We start from the raw sequence: 21,658 nt of genomic DNA on the forward strand, positions 1-21,658 counted from the left end.
TTTAGGTCATATCGGTGTAAAGCGCATGAAGAAACTCCATACTGATGGACTTTTGGAATCACTTGATTATGAATCACTTGGTACTTGCGAACTGTGCCTCATGGGCAAGATGACTAAAACACCGTTCTCCGGTACTATGGAGAGAGCAACAGATTTGTTGGAAATCATACATACAGATGTATGTGGTCCGATGAATGTTGAAGCTCGTGGCGGATATCGTTATTTTCTCACCTTCACAGATGATTTAAGCAGATATGGGTATATCTACTTAATGAAACACAAGTCTGAAACATTTGAAAAGTTCAAAGAATTTCAAGTGAAGTGGAAAATCATCGTAACAAGAAAATAAAATTCCTACAATCTGATCGTGGAGGAGAATATTTGAGTTACGAGTTTGGTTTACATTTGAAACAATGTGGAATAGTTTCGCAACTCACGCCACCCGGAACACCACAACGAAATGGTGTGTCCGAACGTCGTAATCGTACTTTACTAGATATGGTGCGATCTATGATGTCTCTTACTGATTTACCGCTACCGTTCTGGGGTTATGCTTTAGAGACGGCCGCATTCACGTTAAATAGGGCACCATCAAAATCCGTTGAGACGAAGCCTTATGAACTGTGGTTTGGCAAGAAACCAAAGTTGTCGTTTCTTAAAGTTTGGGGCTGCGATGCTTATGTGAAGAAACTTCAACCAGATAAGCTCGAACCTAAATCGGAGAAATGTGTCTTCATAGGATACCCAAAAGAAACAGTTGGGTATACCTTCTATCACAGATTTGAAGGCAAGACATTCGTTGCTAAGAATGGATCCTTTCTAGAGAAGGATTTTCTCTCGAAAGAAGTGAGTGGGAGGAAAGTAGAACTTGATGAGGTAACTATACCTGATCCCTTATTGTAAAGTAGTTCATCACAGAAACCGGTTTCTGTGACACCTACACCAATTAGTGAGGAAGCTAATGATATTGATCATGAAACTTCAGATCAAGTTTCTACTGAACTTCGAAGGTCTACCAGAGTAAGATCCGCACCAGAGTGGTACGTTAATCCTATTCTGGAAGTCATGTTACTTGACCATGATGAACCTACGAACTATGAGGAAGCGATAATGAGCCCAGATTCCGCAAAATGGCTAGAAGCCATGAAATCTGAGATGGGATCCATGTATGAAAACAAAGTATGGACTTTGGTTGACTTGCCCGATGATCGGCAAGCCATTGACAATAAATGGATCTCTAAGAAGAAGACTGACGCTGATGGTAATATAACTGTCTATAAAGCTCGACTTGTTTCGAAAGGTTTTCGACAAGTTCAAGGGGTTGACTACGATGAGACTTTCTCACCTGTAGTGATGCTTAAGTCTGTCCGAGTCATGTTAGCTATTGCTGCATTTCATGATTATGAAATTTGGCAAATGGATGTCAAAACTGCATTCTTGAATGGATTTCTGGAAGAAGAGTTGTATATGATGCAGCCAGAAGGTTTTGTTGATCCAAAAGGTGCTAACAAAGTATGCAAACTCCAGCGATCCATTTATGGACTGGTGCAAGCATCTCGGAGTTGGAATGAACGCTTTTGATAGTGTGATCAAAGCATATGGTTTTATACAGACTTTTGGAGAAGCCTGTATTTACAAGAAAGTGAGTGGGAGCTCTGTAGCATTTCTAATATTATATGTAGATGACATATTATTAATTGGAAATGATATAGAATTTCTGGATAGCATAAAAGGATACTTGAATAAAAAGTTTTTCAATGGAAGACCTCGGTGAAGCTGCTTACATATTGGGCATCAAGATTTATAGAGATAGATCAAGACGCTTAATAGGACTTTCACAAAGCACATACCTTGATAAAATTTTGAAAAAGTTCAAAATGGATCAGGCAAAGAAAGGGTTCTTGCCCGTGTTACAAGGTGTGAAGTTGAGTCAGACTCAATGCCCGACCACTGCAGAAGATAGAGAGAAAATGAAAGATGTTCCCTATGCTTCAGCCATAGGCTCTATCATGTATGCAATGCTGTGTACCAGACCTGATGTATGCTTAGCAATAAGCTTGGCAGGAAGGTACCAAAGTAATCCGGGAGTGGATCACTGGACAGCGGTCAAGAACATCCTGAAATACCTGAAAAGGACTAAGGATAAGTTTCTCGTATATGGAGGTCACAAAGAGCTAGTCGTAAATGGTTACGTCGATGCAACCTTTGACACTGATCTGGACGATTCTAAATCGCAAACCGGATACGTATTTTTATTAAACGGTGGAGCTGTAAGTTGGTGCAGTTCTAAACAAAGCGTCGTGGCGGGATCTACATGTGAAGCGGAGTACATAGCTGCTTCAGAAGCAGCAAATGAAGGAGTCTGGATGAAGGAGTTCATTACCGATCTAGGTGTCATACCTAGTGCATCGGGACCAATGAAGATCTTCTGTGACAATACTGGTGCAATTGCCTTGGCAAAGGAATCCAGATTTCACAAGAGGACCAAGCACATCAAGAGACGCTTCAATTCCATCCGGGACCAAGTCAAGTGGGAGACATAGAGATTGGCAAGATACATATGGATCTGAATGTTGCAGACCGTTGACTAAGCCTCTCTCACGAGCAAAACATGATCAGCACCAAGACTCCATGGGTGTTAGAATCATTACTATGTAATCTAGATTATTGACTCTAGTGCAAGTGGGAGAGTGAAGGAAATATGCCCTAGAGGCAATAATAAAGTTATTATTTATTTCCTCATATCATGATAAATGTTTATTATTCATGCTAGAATTGTATTAACCGGAAACATGATACATGTGTGAATACATAGACAAACATATAGTCACTAGTATGCCTCTACTTGACTAGCTCATTAATCAAAGATGGTTATGTTTCCTGACCATAGACATGTGTTGTCATTTGATTAACGAGATCACATCATTAGGAGAATGATGTGATTGACATGACCCATTCCGTTAGCCTAGCACTTGATCGTTTAGTATATTGCTATTGCTTTCTTCATGACTTATACATGTTCCTGTAACTATGAGATTATGCAACTCCCGTTTACCGGAGGAACATTTTGGGTACTACCAAACATCACAAGTAACTGGGTGATTATAAAGGAGTACTACAGGTGTCTCCGAAGGTACATGTTGGGTTGGCATATTTCGAGATTAGGTTTTGTCACTCCGATTGTCGGAGAGGTATCTCTGGGCCCTCTCGGTAATGCACATCACTATAAGCCTTGCAAGCAATGTAGCTAATGAGTTAGTTACAAAATGATGCATTACGTAACGAGTAAAGAGACTTGCCGGTAACGAGATTGAACTAGGTATTGGATATCGACGATCGAATATCGGGCAAGTAACATACCGATGACAAAGGGAACAACGTATGTTGTTACGCGGTTTGACCGATAAAGATCTTCGTAGAATATGTAGGAACCAATATGGGCATCCAGGTTACGCTATTGGTTATTGACTGAGAATAGTTCTAGGTCATGTCTACATAGTTCTTGAACCCGTAGGGTCCGCACGCTTAACGTTACGATGACAGTTTTATTATGAGTTTATAAGTTTTGATGTACCGAAGTTTGTTCGGAATCCCGGATGTGATCACGGACATGACGAGGAGTCTCGAAATGGTCGAGACATAAAGATTCATATATTGGACGACTATATTCGGACATCGGAAGTGTTCCGGACGTTTTCGGAGAAAACCGGAGTGCCGGAGGGTTACCGGAACCCCCCGGGGAGAGATAATGGGCCACATGGGCCTTGGTGGAAAGAGAGAGGGGCGGCCAGGGTGGTTCACGTGCCCCTCTCCCTCTGGTCCGAATTGGACTAGGAGGGGGGGCGGCGCCCCCCCTCTTTCCTTCCCCCTCTCCCCCTTCCTTTCCCCTCCTAGTAGGAGTAGGAAAGGGGGAGTCCTACTCCTACTAGGAGGAGGACTCCTCCTCCTTGGCGCGCCCACAAGGGCCGGCCGGCCTCCCCCCTTGCTCATTTATATACGGGTGCAGGGGGGCACCCCAGAACACACAAGTTGACCTACGGATCGTTCCTTAGCCGTGTGCGGTGCCCCCCTCCACCATATTCCACCTCGGTCATATCGTCGCGGAGTTTAGGCGAAGCCCTGCACCGGTAGAACATCATCATCGTCACCACGCCGTCGTGCTGACGGAACTCATCCCCGAAGCTTTGCTGGATCGGAGCCCGAGGATCGTCATAGAGCTGAACGTGTGCTGAACTCGGAGGTGCCGTACGTTCGGTGCTTGGATCGGTCGGATCGTGAAGACGTACGACTACATCAACCGCGTTGTCATAACGCTTCCGCTTACGGTCTACGAGGGTACGTGGACAACACTCTCCCCTCTCGTTGCTATGTCATCACCATGATCTTGTGTGTACGTAGGAAATTTTTTGAAATTACTACGTTCCCCAACACCCACAATCAAGAAACCAACGTTATGATAAGAGAGATTTTGTTGCGAGGAAGCATGGTAAAGAAAGAGAACCATGGGTTCAGAAAGCCATGCCCTTTCCACCTAAACCATCCAAGTCGAAGGATGATGAGGACTTTGAGCGTTTTGCTGAAATGATTAGACCTATTTTCTTATGCATGTGCTTAATTAATATGCTTAAAACAAACCCTTATGCTAAATATATGAAAGATATCATCACTAATAAGAGGAAAATACCTGAAACTGAGATTCCCACCATGCTTGCCAACTATACCTTTAAGGGTGGAATACCTAAGAAACTTGGTGATCCCGGAGTACCCACTATACCTTGCTCTATTAAAAGAAATTATGTTAAAACTGCTTTATGTGATTTAGGAGCCGGTGTTAGTGTTATGCCTATTTCCTTGTACCGTAGACTTGAATTAAGTAAGTTGACACCTACTGAGATATCTTTGCAAATGACTGACGAATTAACTTCTATACCTGTCGGCATTTGTGAGGATGTGCCTGTTGTTGTTGCGGATGTTACTATCTTAACAGACTTCGTTATTCTTAATATTCCCGAGGACGATAGTATGTCTATTATTCTTGGTAGACCCTTTTTAAATACTGCAGTAGCTGTTATTGATTGCAACAAAGGCAATGCCACCTTTCATGTTAACGGAAATGAGCATACGATACATTTTCCGAGGAAGCAAATCCAAGTTCATAGCATAAATACTATTGAAAAGATTCAATAAATTATTATTGGAGGTTTTGAATTTCCTCTCGCTACTGTCAAGAAAAAGTATGATACTCTTATTGTTGGGGATTTTCATATCCCCGTTGAGGTAACTTAGAGTCACTTCAAAATTTCTCCGGTTCCGTGTTATTCGGAATGATTTATTAACAAGACTTGATCAACCTTGTTAGTGGATTCATTTTGATGACCATGAGATGGATGAAACTAGAAGGAACAACCTTTTGTACTTACTTTTTACTTTCTGTTATTTAGATTAAATAAAGCAAAAATAGTATTATCCGTCTGTTTTCTGATTTATCCGTGCAATAAAAATAGTCCGAAAATAGAAGTGCTCCAAATGCCCTGCAAATTTAGTATGATTTTTTATGGAATATTTGAGGATTTTAGGCACTGAAATCACTGCAGGAGGGGCAAGCACTAGGCCACGAGAGTGGAGGGCGCCCCCCCCCCCTATAGGGCGCGCCCCCTATCTCGTGGGCCCCTGGTAGCCCCCCTCCACTTATGCCAGCACCCACACACTCCATCTTCTACCCAAAAAATCCCCATCCAGCTCAAGCACGAGTTCTAACTCGTTTTGCTGCGATTTTCGATCTCCTTGCTCAAAGCTCCATTCACAAAACTGCTTTGGGAGATTGTTGCTTGGTATGTGACTCCTCCATTGGCCCAATTAGTTTTTGTTCTAGTGCTTTATTCATTGCAAATCCTTGCTGCCTTGGTGACCCTGTTCTTGAGCTTGCATGTTAAATTTATGAGGTTCCAAGTAATTCTAATGCATGATATAGGCTCTAGGCACTTGTAGGAGTAGTTGCTACCATTCTTTTAAGTTTTATTCACTTTTATTTTGAAGTTACTAAAATTTCAGAAATTTTCAGAAAATGTTAAGGAGACTTTGAGGGGCTCTTCTAGCCAAAGCTCCCAGGAAAAACAAGCCAAAGAGAAGGAAAAAGCCAAGTATAATCTTCCTCGCTTAGCGGAAGTACGGTCGTGTGAATGGCCATGCGAGGATTTCTTGAAAGAGGCTGGAATTCATGAAGACTTTTATGCTCTAATCGAGACTGCAGGCCTTGCCAGTTTCATCAACGACCGAATCGATGAGTATCTCTTACTCACCAATACTTTCGTGCAAAACTTTTATTTTTATCCTAAGAAGTCACCGCCTACAGTATCTTTTCATTTATATGATGAGTTCAAAGAAATGTCTTTACGTCATTTTTGCGCGGTATGTAGGATACCTTATGAGGGAGAATTAGAGGAACCCCATCGTTAAGATGTGGCTGACTTTGTTAATACTATCGTTGTAGAGGAGCCAAAGAAGGGTTTCGAGGCAAAAGTCTCTAGCATACACTTTCCTATTTTACGCTACTTTGCCATATTTGCTAGTAGATGCTTGATTGGTCGTGGAAATAGTGGAAACTTGAGTGTTAACAATACACTACTAGGGAAAAGCCTAGCAGCAACGCGGGTTTTAGGCCTATCAGTAGCGCGGGAAGGAGCGCTACTGATAAGGCGCTACAGCTAAACCTTAGCAATAGCACGCCTAGATCCACGCTACTGCTAAATTGACTTAGTAGTAGCGCTTCTCCTTTAACGCGCTACTGGTAATTAGTAGTAGCGCTTCTCCTTTACCGCGTTACTACTATTATTTAGTATTTTATTTCTTTTTTATTTCATGTTGTATTCATACACCTTTACACAAGTTTTCATACAACAGGAATTTAGAGATTGTTTTTACATCATAATGAGTTATTACATCACGAGGTGAAAGAACCATGGACTAGTTTCAAGTGGATGTCCATCCACTTGAAACTAATCCGCGGTTCTTTCACCCAATGATATAATAATATCATCATCATCATCATATCATTAACAACTTATCATCATAATACATCATTGTCATATAACACCTCCTCAAGATCATCGTTTTCATCAATGATATCACATAGCAAATTGGTCACTAGTCGTAATCACAAGTACTCCTCATTATCAACTCTAACACATTACCACATAATAAACATATTGTACCTCATAGGACCTACTACATTCGATTAAGACCTACTACATTTTCTAAGGTAAAATAGCAAAAAACAAGATAGCCCCTGACTCTCCATTATGGAGAATGGAGATTAGCCTGTCTCCAATTCTGGCCTTTCGCTGAATGTTACTTCCAAGAACCTCCTTGTGAATGTCCATACATTTCTTCCATTCTTTGATGATCATGTGTTCACCGGTTTTAGAAATCCGATATGCACAGGTGAGCTCCCTAGATTTACCTGGCAGTATGTTCAGAACTGAGAGGCGACCATTCAGAGACATCAGATGAGGCACACAATCCATCGGGAGTTTCTGTTGAAAAACATAATAATAACTTCGTAGTTAGCAATGATGTACTAGTTTTAGAAGTATGCAAAAGATGCACGGATGTCGCAATAGTAAAAAATCTTACCAGGGTATCTCCAGAGAAGTTACCGTGGTTCAACACATGCTCTAGTGGCATGTATTCACCATAATTTGGAGGAGTTCGATAATAGTTATTGTAATTCTCAAGAAGAGTACAAAATGCGATCAGATGATTTTTCTCCTTATACGTTAATTCGGTGCCATCGGTGTAGTGGGTTTTATCTACCATCTTCCGCACAGTCTTTGAAGAATCAAAATAAGCTGTCAATGGAAATAAGCTATCAACTATTTTGAAATAAACAATATAAATTAGTTAATAACTATGTTTGAGAAAATCACATAGCGGTACAATCGGAAGCGTATCAACAAGGACCCAAATGTCCATATTGTCTTCCTCGATGTCAGGATCACCAAGATCCATGGTGACAATCATACCCTCATAAAAACCATACATTTTGCAAAGTGCTTCCCAATTTTGGCAACCAAAATGGCTTACGCTCTGAGCATTGCACAGATTTACTTCAAAATCCATATCATGATGGGTCCTTAGGTGTATTTTCTTTGTTTCAAAATTTTCATGGTCTTCAAAACCCATCCTCTCCAAGACAAAGCATCTTGCATGGCATGGAATAAGCTAGTCAAATTGTAAAATATGAAAATTAGACGTTGAAATAGTTGAAGTCATGCTTAATTATGAAAAAAACACTTGTCGTTGTTGCGTATCGTTTAAACATCGAAGGTCTCCTCGAGCTTAATGCTGAAGCGCCGATCTTCGTCCAGCTCAATGAACCTGTCGCACATACCTCGATCGTCGTGGCACCAGCTGCACTCCGCTGGGAGACTGTCATCGTCCGAGTACGGCATTTCCTACGTTCATAATTCAAAGATTAAACGTGTACATATTCTAGCACAAGTCATGCCAGAATTCACGAAAAAATCCGGCATGACCTTTGCTAAAAAAGGACACATCGAGCGCCTGAAATTTGCTGGAACAGAAATTAATCAACACTCCGGCAAAACATAGGCCACTCGGAGATGTAAACTGAACATGAACGGCCACTTGGGCAACCACACATCCTATTTGAGCAACAACACAAGATATACAAGGATATTTGGCTGGTCTCACCTCGATGTCGGAGGGGGTCGTTGACTGGGACGACGGCAGGGATGTTGGAGGGGGTCGGTGACTGGGACGACGGCGGGGATGTCGGAGGGAGTCGGTGACGGGGACGACGGTGGTCACCTGAAACCGTATAAGTTATCACTAATACATCCCGAATAATTGCTTAAACTAAAAAAAATAACAATAAATATGACATGTTCAACTAGTTTTATTAATTCAACTAGTTCTTACTAAATATAAACTTACTATAAATAGAAAAAAAACTAGTTCTTTCTAAAAATAAAGTAGTTCAACTAGTTATATTAATTATCTTACTAAAAATACATTAGTTCTATTAATTCAACTAGTTCAACTAGTTTATTAATTTACTTAGTAAACTAGTTCAACTACAACTAAAGTAGTTCAACTACAACTAAAGTAGTTCAACTACAACTACTATTAATCATACTGCCCTAGTTAACTAGTACCATCACTACTAGTAATTAACATCTACTACTAAAAATCTAGTACTAATGTGAACCCTAAATTAACACCTACTACTACTAAAAATCTAGTACTAACTAAGCAACATATAGTACTAGCTATGAACCCTAAATTAACATCTACTACTACTAAATCAAGTACTAACTAGTGGCAGGGGGTGGGGGGCGACGGAGAGGTAGCTAGGGGTGGCGAGGGCGGGATCGGGATCGGGACGCGGCAGTGCTGGGTGGGCTCGGGTGGCGGCGGTGAGGTCGAGGGCGGTGGGAGGAGGGCTGCCGGCAGCGGAGGGAGGAGGGGCGGCCGCAAGCGGAGGGAGGAGGGCGGCAGCGAAGGAGGGAGGGGCGGCCGCAGGCGGAGGGAGGATGTACGAGGAGGAGGGAGGAGGGACGGAAGGAGGGGAGTACCTCGGCGGCGGACGGACGAAGGCGGTGGCGGCGGCGACACATGACGACGGTTATCGGCACACGGGCGAGAGTGAGAGTGTGAGTGAGAGAGAGGGTCGGTCGTGCGCGTGGGGATAAGGTAGGGATAGTTGTAGCGCGTTTGCCGAAACGCGCTACAGCTAATCTGAATAGCAGTAGCGCGGTTCGTTATAGGGCGCTACTGCTATAACTAGCGTGGGGGGCGAGGTCATGGCAATTAGAGCAGTAGCGCGTTTTGCGGTGGACGCACTACTGTTATTTTCCTTTCAGCAGTGCATTTTGCTGTCACGCGCTACTGCTAGGTAGCAGTAGCGTTGTATTTTGAGCAGCGCTGCTGGTAAGTTTCTGTGTATAGGCTTTTCCCTAGTAGTGATACTTTTAGTATGGGTGCTGTCGTTGCTAAACGGCTAGCCCTGAATTGTACAAAAGGCCCCATATTTGGAGGTATCTATGCTGCACGTCTTGCTAGACATTTTCAGATACCCATTAGACACCATGAGGAAGAGGAGACAACATTGCCTCCTCACATTTTAGATTACAAGAGCATGGTAGTACACAAGTTTATTGTTGACAACGAAGATAGGATGCTCCTGTATAAACTTAGATTCAATAAGAAGCACTTTGAGATTATTATTTTGCATGCGCCTCTGTTGTTTGATTTGCTTGCAGAAAAATTTCTCGTCACACCGGAAGCGGTGAACGATCATCGAGTCCAAGCTTTTACTCCCGAACCTGAACCTAAGCCGGAACCTGAACTGGACCCTTATCGTGCATCATTTGTCCAATGGGATCCGGAGATGACCAGCCAGTGGTATCGTGATTACACCTCTCATTACACCGGGGAGAGTAGCGGAGGTCCCTGGTATTAGACCAACTTAGGCCAAAAGCCTAAGCTTGGGGGAGTACGTATTTCTCACCGACTTTACATTCATGTTCACACACCAGTCGTCGGTGCTCATACTCTTTCATTGTATTATCCATGTTAGTTTAAATTCCTTTTTCTAGTTTTCTTCTTGTGTGCTTGATAAACCTTGAGAAAAAACCAAAAAAATTAGTTAGTTTAATTTCCATGCTTGTAGTAGAAATTAAAATGAAAACCCAAAAAGATTTCTCATTCTTCTTTTACTTGTTGGGAGCTTTCCCGTGTAAATAGTTTTATTTTCTTTTCTTTCCTTTGGGGGTCGAGAAGACCATATTGAAAATGTTTAGTGGCTCTCATATGCATGATTGTTTATTTAACTTAGAGCCCATATTACTTGTCTTCTCTCTTAAGTTGAATGCTTGCAGATTCCAGCTTAGTCTAATGCACGTACACTCTTATTATTATACACATCATTCGGTCGTGCAAGTGAAAGGCAATAATGACGATATATGATGGAATTATTGAGATGAGAAAAGATGGTATGAACTCGACCTCTCTTGTTTTTGTAAATATGATGAGTTCATCGTTCCTGAGTCAGCTTATTATGAAGTAACATATTTGCAATGACATTTAGAGATTATAGTTGCTTGTGCCATGCTTGATTAGCTTTGAGTTATAATGGTTTACCTTGCGTGCCATATGCTATTAGAATGATTATGATGTGGTATAATGGGGTGGTATCCTTCTTTGAATGAATTGAGTGACTCGACTTGGCACATGTTCACGCATGTAGTTGAATCAAATCAACATAGCCTTCACAATATTTATGTTCATGGTGGATTATATCCTACTCATGTTTGTACTCGGTGTGAATTAGTTTTAATGCATGTTTATGACTGTTGTCGCTCTCTCAGTTGGTCGCTTCCCAGTCTTTTACTAGCCTTCACCTATACTAAGCGGGAATACTGCTTGTGCATCCAAACTCCTTAACCCCAAAGTTGTTCATATGAGTCCACTATACCTTCCTATATGCGGTATTTACCTGCCGTTCCTAGTAAATATGTATGTGCCAAACTCTAAACCTTCAAATGAAATTATGTTTTGTATGCTCTAGCCGCTCATGTTTCCACTAGGGCTGCCTATATCTTCCATGCTAGGTGGGTTATTCTCAGAGGAGTGGACTCTGCTCCTCATTCATGAGAAAGGGCCGGTAACCGGGATGCCCAGTCCCATGATCCAAAAAGATCAAAGCAAATCAAAATAATTAAACAAAACTCCCCCAGGTTTGTTGTTAGTTGGAGGCACTCGTTGTTTCGAGCAAGCCATGGATTGATGCTTGTTGGTGGTTGGGGGAGTATAAACTTTTACTATTCTGTTTGGGAACTGCCTATAATGCATGTAGTATGGAAGATATAACCATCTCATAGTTGTTGCGTTGACCGTGAAAGTATAACGCTCAAAATGTTATTCAATCTCTATTTTAAAATCGAGCTCTGGCACCTCTACAAATCCCTGCTTCCCTCTGCGAAGGGCATATCTATTTACTTTTATGTTGAGTCATCACCTTCTTATTAAAAAGCCCCCGCTGGAGAGCACACTTTCATTTGCGTTCATTATTATTGGTTTATATTAGGTATGACTTGACTAGATCTCTTTTAGCATGAATTACAATGTTTAGTCAGTCCTTGATCTTTAAAGGTGCTCTGCATTTATGTTTTGCAGTCTCAGAAAGGGCTAGCGAGATACCATTTTGTTATATCATGTTATGATTGTTCTGAGAACATGTTGTAATCCGAGTTTTATTATTATGGCTCGCTAGCTGATTATGTTATTGATATGAGTAATTGTGAGACCTAAGTGTTATTATGAGTATGGTTAGTTTATAATATTGTTGAAACCTGAATGATGGCTTTGCATGTTTACAACAACAAGAGCAAACCGAGTTTGTAAAAGTTTTTCTTTATCACTTTCAGTTTATCAACTGAATTGCTTGAGGACAAGCAAATGGTTAAGCTTGGGGGAGTTGATACGTCTCCAACGTATCTACTTTTCCAAACACTTTTGCCCTTGTTTTGGACTCTAACTTGCATGATTTGAATGAAACTAACCGGACTGACGCTGTTTTCAGCAGAACTGCCATGATGTTGTTTTATGTGTAGAAAAGAAAAGTTCTCGGAATGACCTGCAAATCCCCGGAGGCACTTTTTGGATTTAATAAGAATTTCTGGGCGAAAGAAATACATCAGGGGGCCCAGGGCCTGTCCACGAGACAGGGGGGCGTGCCCCCCCCCCTGTAGGGCGCGCCCCACTATCTCGTGGGCCCCCTGGACCTCCACCGACCTCAACTCCAACTCCATATATTCTGTCTCGTGGATAAAAAATTCAGAGAGAAAGTTTCATCGCGTTTTACGATACGGAGCCGCCGCCAAGCCCTAATCTCTCTCGGGGGGGCTGATCTGGAGTCCGTTCGGGGCTCCGGAGAGGGGGATTCGTCGCCGTCGTCATCATCAACGATCCTCCATCACCAATTTCATGATGCTCACCGCCGTGCGTGAGTAATTCCATCGTAGGCTTGCTGGACGGTGATGGGTTGGATGAGATTTACCATGTAATCAAGTTAGTTTTGTTTGGGTTTGATCCCTAGTATCCACTATGTTCTAATATTGATGTTGCTATGACTTTGCTATGCTTAATGCTTGTCACTAGGGCCCGAGTGCCATGATTTCAGATCTGAACCTATTATGTTTTCATGAATATATGTGTGTTCTTGATGCTATCTTGCAAGTCTATAGTCACCTATTATGTGTTATGATCCGACAACCCCGAAGTGACAATAATCGGGATACTTCTCGGTGATGATCGTAGTTTGAGGAGTCCATGTATTCACTATGTGTTAATGCTTTGGTCCGGTTCTCTATTAAAAGGAGGCCTTAATATCCCTTAGTTTCCACTAGGACCCCACTGCCATGAGAGGGTAGGACAAAAGATGTCATGCAAGTTCTTTTCCATAAGCACGTATGACTATTTACGGAATACATGCCTACATTACATTGATGAATTGGAGCTAGTTCTGTGTCACCCTATGTTATAACTATTACATGAGGAATCGCATCCGGCATAATTATCCATCACTGATCCATTGCCTACGAGCTTTTCATATATTGTTCTCCGCTTATTTACTTTTCCGTTGATACTGTTACAATCACTACAAAACACCAAAAATATTGCTATTACTATCTTTACCTTTTACCACTGTTACTATTACTATCATACTACTTTGCTACTAAATACTTTGCTGCAGATACTAAGTTATCCAGGTGTGGTTGAATTGACAACTCAACTGCTAATACTCAAGAATATTCTTTGGCTCCCCTTCTGTCGAATCAATAAATTTGGGTTGAATACTTTACCCTCGAAAGCTGTTGCGATCCCCTACACTTGTGGGTCATCAACGATGATGGCCATAGCATGTCACATATTTTGATTGCATGTGATGTTTATCATTTATGCATCTTATTTTGCTTATAACGGCGGTAGCATTATAAGATGATCCCTTCACTAAATTTCAAGATAAAAGTGTTCTCCCCGAGTATGCACTGTTGCTAAATTTCGTTGTTTTGAAGCACCTCGTGATGATCGAGTGTGATAGACTCTACGTTCACATACAACGGGTGTAAGACGATTTTGCCCATGTCGAATACTTCGGTTAAACTTGACGAGCCTAGCATGTACAGACATGGTCTCGGAACACTGGAGACTGAAAGGTCGAACGTGAGTCATATAGTAGATATGATCAACATAGAGATGTTCACCATTGACGACTACCCCATCTCACGTGATGATCAGACATGGGTTAGTTGGTTTGGATCATGTATCACTTAGATAAATTGAGGGATGTTTATTTGAGTGGGAGTTCAAGTGAAACTGCCCCAATTATTTGGCGGATTAGAAGGATGGCAAAGTGAACAAAGGTATATTTGATATACATGTTATTGATGTGTTCCTTACTAATGCTCGTAGTAGCGCCTGGGTATTTGATTCTGGTTCGGTTGCTCATATTTGTAACTCGAAACAGGAGCTATGGAATAAACGAAGATTGGCTAAGGACGAGGTGACGATGCGCGTCGGGAATGGTCCAAAGGTTGATATGATCACCGTCGCACGCTACCTCTACATCTACCTTCGATATTAGTTTTAGACCTCAATAATTGTTATTTGGTGCCTGCGTTGAGCATGAACATTATATCTAGATCTTGTTTATTGCGAGACGGTTATTCATTTAAATTAGAGAATAATGATTGTTCTATTTATATGAGTAATATCTTTTATGGTCACACACCCTTGATGAATGGTCTATTCTTGTTGAATCTCGATCGTAGCGATACACATATTTATAATATTGATGCCAAAAGATGCAAAATTGATAATGATAGTGCAACATACTTGTGGCACTGCCGTTTAGGTCATATTTGTGTAAAGCGCATGAAGAAACTCCATTCGGATGGACTTTTGGAATCACTATATTATGAATCATTTGATACTTGCGAATCATGCCTCATGCGCATGATGACTACAACTCCGTTCTCCGGAACAATGGAGCGAGCTAATGACTTATTGGAAATAATACATAACGACGTATGCGGTCCGATGAGTGTCGAAGCACGCGGTGGTATCGTTATTTTCTGACCTTCATAGATGATTTAAGTAGGTATGGGTATATCTACTTGATGAAACACAAGTCTAAAACATTTGAAAAGTTCAAAGAATTTCAGAGTGAAGTGGAGAATCATCGTAACAAGAAATCAAGTTTGTACGATCATTTAAAACAATGTGAAATTGTTTCATAACTCACACCACCTGGAACACCACATCGTAATGGTGTGTCCAAACGTCGTAGCCGTACTTTATTAGATATGATGCGTTCTATGATGTCTCCTATCGATTTACCACTATCACTTTGGGGTTATGCATTAGAGACAACCGCATTCACATTAAATAGGGCACCATCTAAATCCACTGAGACAACACTGTATGAATTGTGGTTTGGCAAAAAATCTAAGCTGTCGTTTCTTAAAGTTTGGGGATGTGACGCTTATGTCAAAAGGCTTCAGCCTAATAAGCTCAAACCCAAATCGGAGAAGTGCGTCTTCATAGGATACCCTAAAGAAACTATTGGGTACACATTCTACCACATATACGAAGGCAAGATCTTTGTTGTTAAGAATGGGTCCTTTCTAGAGAAGGAGTTTCTCTCGAAAGAAGTGAGTGGGAGGAAAGTAGAACTTGATGAGGTGATTGTACCTTCTCTCGAATTGGAAAGTAGCACACCACAGAAAACCGTTCTTGTGATGCCTACACCAACTAGAGAGGAAGCTAATGATGATGATTATGAAACTTCAGATCAAGTTACTACTGAACTTCATAGATTGACCAAAGCATGATCCGTACCAGAGTGGTACGGTAATCCTGTCCTAGAAGTCATGTTACTAGACTAAGGCAAACCTACGAACTATGAAGAAGCTATGATGAGCCTAGATTCTGACAAATGGCTTGAGGTCATGAAATCTGAGATAGGATCCATGTATGAGAACAAAGTGTGGACTTTGATGGACTTGCCCGATGATCGGCAAGCCATAGAAAATAAATTGATCTTCAAGAAGAAGACAGCTGCTGATGGTAATGTTACTTTCTACAAAGCTCGACTTGCCGTGAAAGTTTTTTGACAAGTTAAAGGAGTTCACTATGATGAGACTTCCTCACCCATAGCGATGCTTAAGTCTGTCCGAATCATGTTAGCAATTGTCGCATTTTATGATTACGAAATCAGGCAAATGGACATCAAAACTGCATTCCTTTAACGAATTTCTTAAAGAAGACTTGTATGTGATGCAACCAGAAGGTTTTGTCGATCCTAAAGGTGCTAACAAAGTGTGCAAGCTCCAGCGATCAATCTATGGACTGGTGCAAGCATCTCGGAGTTGGAATATACACTTTGATGAGGTGATCAAAGCATATGGTTTTATACAGACTTACAGTGAAACCTGTATTTACAAGAAAGTGAGTTGGAGCTCTGTAGCATTTCTATATTATATGTGGATGACATATTATTGATTTGAAATGATATAGAATTTCTAGATAGCATAAAAGGATACTTGAATAAGAATTTTTCAATTGAAGACCTCGGTGAAGCCGCTTATATATTGGGCATCAAGATCTATAGGGATAGATCGAGACGCTTAATAGGACTTTCACAAAGTACATACCTTGGCAAAGTTTTGAAGAAGTTCAAAATGGATTAGTGAAAAAGAGTTCTTTTGCCTATGTTGCAAGGTGTGAAGTTGACTAAGACTCAATGCCCGACCACGACAGAAGATAGAGAGAGAATGAAAGGAATTTCCTATGCCTCAGCCATAGGTTCTATAAAGTATGCCATGCTATGTACCAGACCTGTTGTGTGCCTTGCCATGAGTTTGGCAAGGGGGTAAAATAGATCGAGATGCTTAATAGGACTTTCACAAAGCACATACCTTGACAAAGTTTTGAAGAAGTTCAAAATGGATCAGTCAAAGAAAGGGTTCTTACTTGTGTTACCAGGTGTGAAGTTGAGTCGGACTCAAAGTCCGACCATTGTAGAAGATAGAGAGAAATTGAAAGTCATTCCCTATGCCTCAGCCATAGGTTCTATAATGTATGCTATGTTGTGTAACAGACCTGATGTGTACCTTGCCATAAGTTTGGCAGGGAGGTACCAAAGTAATCCAGGAGTCCATCACTGGACAGCCACTACAAGAAATATGTCAACTTGTGACCACCACTATTGGTCACTGAAAGTCATGGTTTTACATTTGCGACCTTTTTGTGACCAAAAACAGAAGGTCAAAAGCTAGCGGTCGTAAACTGACTATAGCGACCTTCTCTGTGAGAAGGTCGTAGACGTTTACGACCAAAATAAGCCTACTGTTTTGTTTTGGTCACTAGCTGTCTGAACAAGCCACGTTGGATCCGACGTGGCAAGCTGATGTGGCAATATTACGACCAATTGAAAAGGTCAAAAATTAGAATCGACCCGGTCCAGTTGGGTGTTTATATGGGCCGAGCCCATTAATTCAGCCAATTTAGTGTATTTTTCTGTCAATTTTTGTTAGCTTCATGGGCCAAGCCCAACATCGCAGCCTTTTTATTTTTGGGCCATGGCCATTTTGGCTGAGTAGTTCAAGTATTTCTTTTTTAACAATGGGTCCACTATTCAGATGGGTCCCAATTGTCAGGTTCTTCTAGTAAGTGGGTCCCAATTGTCAAGGTCATTTTTTTAATTTCAATTTTCTAGTAAATAAATCACCAACATTCAAATGGGAACAGATAGAGAACACAAATAGTACTTCACATAACAGCCAGAATCAGTTTGATACATCATACAACAAAGATACAATAGCAGAATCATTGTGTTACATCATCATATAACACATATATAATGGCAATCACAGTCTAGATACTCCTGGTCTCTTCAACTTCGCATTCCCCAGATTCCCAGCTTCCAAATCTGCAGCACAAAATCAATGCCATGTTACTAGACCAAACTTGGTGTTACAACAGATGAATGATAACACAAATTGAGCTATCTAGTACCATGCTTTTTGTTCTCCAACTAGTTAAAATGAGATACCCACTCATACAAGAAAACATATACACAGTGGAAGAGATACCAAAACAGATACACAAGTTTAGATGTAGCACTAGCAGGCAGATTCATCAAGTATATATCATGATGTGTATTCATCATATAGCTGTTGAGATCCACCAATGCTCAATGCCAAAAATGTAAGATAATGGTTATGGAAAAATAGTAAACTTGCAACCAGATTTAAAACAAACAGAACAGCAAAGTGATGCCATGACCAAATGCTAACTATAATGCTTTTAATAAAATAGATTGCTTCTAGCTGCTGTAGTAACGACATGTAGGTTCCATCAGGCCATGATCAAGTACTCAAAAACATTGCATGCTTTGCAAAATAAAATACTAGATGAATGTCACTAACAGGACCACCAGGTGATTAATGGAACAAGACATGGCAGTGTATGTCTGAAGATAGGTGCTGCTCGCCGATGTTCTTCGCATAACTATAGGCTGACCGTCAAGTTAGCATTACAGAAAGCAAAAAGGAAAGTGGAAAAGACATGGCAGCCTATAGCTATGCTGAGAACATAGACAAGCAGCACCTGTCTTCAGATATTGTTCGCTTGCAGCCGCAGGTATCCTTGCTTCAAGTCAGGTCCAGGAACTCTTTGTGTGCACATCAAGGCAGAATAGTAGCCTCGGTCATCCAGCCACACTTCGCTGCAGGAAAACAAACAAATGGCTAAACCATCTTGGTAGAAACATAGTAAAAGAAACTGCTAAATGGACACTAGCAGCAAAATATATTAGAATGTTAAATTTAACATGCTAGAAAATTAAGGGAGAGTGCCCCACACACACAGTGTAAGTAAGACTAGCATATAGTAGTTTGTCTTCTACAGAATGCTTCTAATATAAGTAAGCATGAGAGTGTATGAGTTGGAGCTTTGTCATGCATGCAAATATTTTATGAGGAGAACTAGATACATGTATGTGATCATTAGAATGCATACGTATGTTGACAGCCAGTTTCGCGGGCAACTAAACTAGAGCGTGCAAAATACATTGTAATCTAATATTAGAGTACATGCTCAAGATATAAGTGGAAGCAGAAGAATATAATGGGATGTCAATAGTCTCTGAGAGGTTTATGCAAGCAGGTATTTTTATACTACCACTTACATGATTTATATATTTGAATAACACCAGGAGAACTTCTATATTCACTGATTACATGAGATGGTTGCCTCCCATGTAAGCAGATAAGCAGCACCCACTTTCTCTCTGATTCTGCACCCTTCACTTCCCTCTCTCGAATCTAGACAACTCCAATCTCCATTAACAACAGAGTTTTAAGAAAGTGAAATGGAAATAGACTCTCTAGTTTGCTGTCCCAAACAAAATAATTCACTGTAATTCGTGTAATGATGAGTGCATGGAGGGGAAATTAAAACGAATGTGAGAACATAAATTTCCAAAACATGTACAACAGTACAAGAATTGTAGCAACCAGTGATGTACAATGCTACATGAAAATGACTCTCAAAGAACAGAACAGATCGCTTCATTGAAAAAGGATAATTTCATTGGCAGGAGTATACTAAAAGTGGAGTAAGATCCTTTCCTTTGGGAAAATCTCTATGCTTAATCTGTTTCAAAGATTTTGCTCAACATATAGATCCGCTTAGCAGAAGGAATCGGCTAATTGATCTACCGCAGAGCCCTTCCCGCATTCAGGTTTCTCCATGTTAGATAAGTTCTGTGGCATAGCACAAGGGCAAGCACCAAACCATAAGCAGCATGTCCATCTTTTAGTTTATGCAGATGCAGATACAACTAGAAAAGAAGAATAACATGTTTTGTTTTTTCCATACGAGCAATTTTCACCACTTCATCAATATCTTTCTCCTTTTCCTTCTTAATTGCTACAAATATGTATGGTTATGTGTGACTACAAATAATGCGATTTTTTCAACCCATTTAGATAAGGTTTGGAGCTGTAACCTTTCATGGCGCTTGCTTTTGTAACTGCTTTTGATTCCTCGTTTGCAGTCTGCAAGCAAAGGTACATGAGATTCCATTATTACTATGAGAATCAATATTTGAGCACAATAACATAAGAAGAAGCAGAAGCAGAAATAAGGAAATTAGAATGTGTTGGACCTGGAGCTTAGTCAAGAGACTCGTCGAATTAGCTATTAGGCTCTCAATTCCATCAACCTGTATGTGTATGAAAGCAGCATCACATGTCATTAATCTGAAGTGCAAAAAATTGACAAATAACATCAGAGATTAGACTAGTAGAGTGTTTCATAAACAACATGCACCTTCTTGAAGAATCCTTTCAAATTATCAGAGGCGTCGGGCTGATGCATCCCTATTTCAACATCCCCCTCATCTCTTGAGGAATCCCGCTGGTGAAGCTCAAAGGAATCCTGCAGAGTTGGAGTGTTTAGAAAAACATGTACTGCACAGCAGCACCTGCACGAAGGCTTGCTTGATTGCTATAAATTCGATCTGACATTATAGCCAATTGTGCTGCTACATTTATCATCAGCAAAAACCAAGCCAATAGGACAGGATCGTTGCGGAAATAAAGCATTGGCATTATTATAACTGGTCCCAAAAGAATATTACTAAAGCTTATACTTGCTAGCAGAAGAGATAAACTGCTCAAAAAGAGTATTTGAGATGTCACTTTCAAAATCAGAACATGACGGCGAGTCGGCGACCATGTATGTAATGCCAAAGGGACAATCTGAAGTTAATTTTAGTGCTGAAATAAGTAATATAATGTGGTCACATTACGTGTTGTTTTCAACCTAACAAACAAACAATGAACGACATTTTGAGACTAGAGTTCTTGCTAAGCATAAAGCTGGGACAAATCAAATCAGAATAACCTCCCGGATAGGTTCAGACAAGAGCAACCAGCCCATTGTTGATAGCACACACAAAGAGAGCAAGCAGATCCTAAAAAGAGGGGCGAATAAATCCTGCTACTTAGACATCAAGCAGAACTGAGCAACTAAGCCGATTCCTGGCGAAATCTGCTACTTATATCTCTAAGCAGAAGGAAATGCAAGTGCAGGTAAGAGCCGCCTGTTGGAGCCCATGATTTGAAGGCGTTGAGGCCGTCGTGGCTGCATCTAGGGTTCTTGAACTCCTCCAGGGGTTTTATCTCGTGCATCAGAAAGAACTTGGCGAATAGAGCAACACGGAGAGGGAGATGGTGTCCTGCAGTAGAGAGGGAGAAGCACGAGCGTCATGAACAGAGCAACAGGAGCCCCAAAACAAATCGGGTCGAACCACAGAGAGAGAGAGAGAGAGAGAGAAAGGAGACCTTGTTGACGAGCTCCATAGCGTCGGAGCATCCGAGACGCAGCGAACGCTCTCCTCGCGCGGAAGAACCCGCACGGCCGCGTCGTCGCCCGAGAGAAAGGAACGAACAAGTGGCCGCCCTCTCTTCCTCTCCTGGCGCGTGAGCGATTGGGGGACGGGAGCAAACGACCTCGAGCACCCTATCGCGTGTTGATAGTGCGAGATTGGATCTGGTAGCATCGG

General features: G+C 41.2%; 1 long non-coding RNA gene across 3 annotated transcripts; it reads right to left on the bottom strand.

Moving 5' to 3' along the window:
- Nucleotides 1–17,855: 17,855 nt before the first annotated feature.
- On the bottom strand, nucleotides 17,856–21,658 carry LOC119340268. 3 transcript variants are annotated; one of them, XR_005164468.1, is made up of 7 exons: nucleotides 21,438–21,658; nucleotides 20,422–21,331; nucleotides 20,258–20,314; nucleotides 20,099–20,147; nucleotides 19,277–19,412; nucleotides 18,697–18,814; nucleotides 17,856–18,016 (listed from the first exon to the last, which is right to left on the bottom strand). It is a non-coding gene; the product is annotated as an uncharacterized LOC119340268 (long non-coding RNA). The 3 variants fall into 3 exon arrangements; XR_005164467.1 differs by having other exon boundaries at nucleotides 17,856–18,814; XR_005164469.1 differs by lacking the exon at nucleotides 19,277–19,412 and having other exon boundaries at nucleotides 17,856–18,814.

This window comes from Triticum dicoccoides, chromosome 7B (genome assembly GCF_002162155.2).
Source record: "Triticum dicoccoides isolate Atlit2015 ecotype Zavitan chromosome 7B, WEW_v2.0, whole genome shotgun sequence".
Taxonomy (NCBI): domain Eukaryota; kingdom Viridiplantae; phylum Streptophyta; class Magnoliopsida; order Poales; family Poaceae; genus Triticum; species Triticum dicoccoides.